Source organism: Hevea brasiliensis, unplaced genomic scaffold (assembly GCF_030052815.1).
Source record: "Hevea brasiliensis isolate MT/VB/25A 57/8 unplaced genomic scaffold, ASM3005281v1 Scaf10, whole genome shotgun sequence".
Taxonomy (NCBI): Eukaryota; Viridiplantae; Streptophyta; class Magnoliopsida; order Malpighiales; family Euphorbiaceae; genus Hevea; species Hevea brasiliensis.
Genome location: NW_026614586.1, coordinates 758,203 through 759,846, shown reverse-complemented (window position 1 = coordinate 759,846; position 1,644 = coordinate 758,203).

Genomic DNA, 1,644 nt, shown 5'->3' with positions numbered 1-1,644 from the left:
TTGCCGTCTTTCAGCCCTTTCTTTCAAGCTTCCGTGAGTCAGCTCGGTAGCTAGTCTAGTCAAATACATTCTCTTCCCTGAATAGGGGTTGCTCCTTCTTCTCGTCCACTCGGGAATGAAGCCTTCCCTTTCGCTGCTAACCTTTTAAATGGAGTTGAGCTGGCTACTAAATCAATTGCTTCAGTGAAGGTTCCTTCATCAAATCAAATATAGGTGGCAGGGTCAGACAAAGAGTCCACTGCTGTCCAGTCATAGTCAGTAGAAGCAGCGTAGGCTCAGCTCGATCCAATTTCCAAATCTCAATCTGGCCTTGTAGTACTTCGCTATCCTCTGTTGGTAAGTAACCATTCTGACCTGAGCTTGCTCTCTTAACTATTCAATTAGGTCGAGGTTGGTCCTCAACTCTTCTTCGTTTTCTTTCTTAGAAAAGTGTTCAACTCGGAAGCTCGGTATTCTAATTTCAACAGGCGCCATGGCCTCGGTCCCCAAAACGAGGCTGAATAGGGGCTCTCCTGTTGGGGTCTTACTAGTAGTGCGGTAGGCCCATAGTATGCTTGGGAGCTCTGAAGCCCCTAGGCAAAAGCTTTGTCCAAGCTCGTCGCAGAGGCCATGAATGAAGTACTATCCTCTTTGTCACCTCCGATTGGCTTGAGGATAATTTGCGTAGCATAACGAGGCTGCAATTGCATCCTTCTATAAAGCATTACAAATGAAATGAGATCTGTGGGATGGATCCTCAATAAAAATAACTGAATCATCAAACTCCTTAGCATTTCGAGCAAGCAAATGCGCTACTGAATTTCCTGATCAAAGCACCAACGAAACCTCAACATGTCTCAACCTCTGCATCTCCAGATTCATTGCTTCAAAAAAGAGTATATCCAACTTCCGAATTCCTACCTGAGAATTAATGAGAGATTTCAAGTCACCTTTTCATTCAAAGTGAATCTCTAATCTCTAAAATAAGGAACTCTTTACTGAGCTATTGCATAAGAAAGAGAGGAGCTATATAGTATGAGATATCCTCCCACACATCTAGATGTTGAAACATCTGATTCTAGTGCATCTACTTCTGATTCTATTGATTTATGTGCTATATGCTTAACACAGGGAAGTCTGACTCTATCAATTCTTTTTCACTGGGAACAATTTCTGGTTTATTAGTTCAAGCGGAATCCAATACCTGTAGTGCCTCACTTTCCTGAAAGCGAAAGCCCCACATTCTTTTTATTATACGAATACAAGCTGCTTGCTTATCGGCTCTTGTCACAATTGAATCAGAAGTAGCTGTAAAAAAGAAATATCGTAGTGTAGTTACAGTCAACACAGTAGCTTTAACGTGAACAGCGCTTTGTCGTATATTTCTATCTAAATAGGCTGCAACTGCGCTGAATGAGAAAGCCTTATTCCCATACAGTTTCCGAGACAAAGTCGGAACAAATTCTCTGGCCCCCGCCATTCTTCCCTCTATGGAACCAGGCAGAATCCCCAACTACGTTATAAAAGGGGTCTGGGCAATCTGCCCAATATCTTATAAAGCTGCTGCTACTTCGTCCCCTTCGTTGCCTCCTTCAATCAATCGTATTTCTGCTCGTGAAAACGGAAACGTACTTTAAGACCGAGGGAAGACAAAAAGAAAAACCA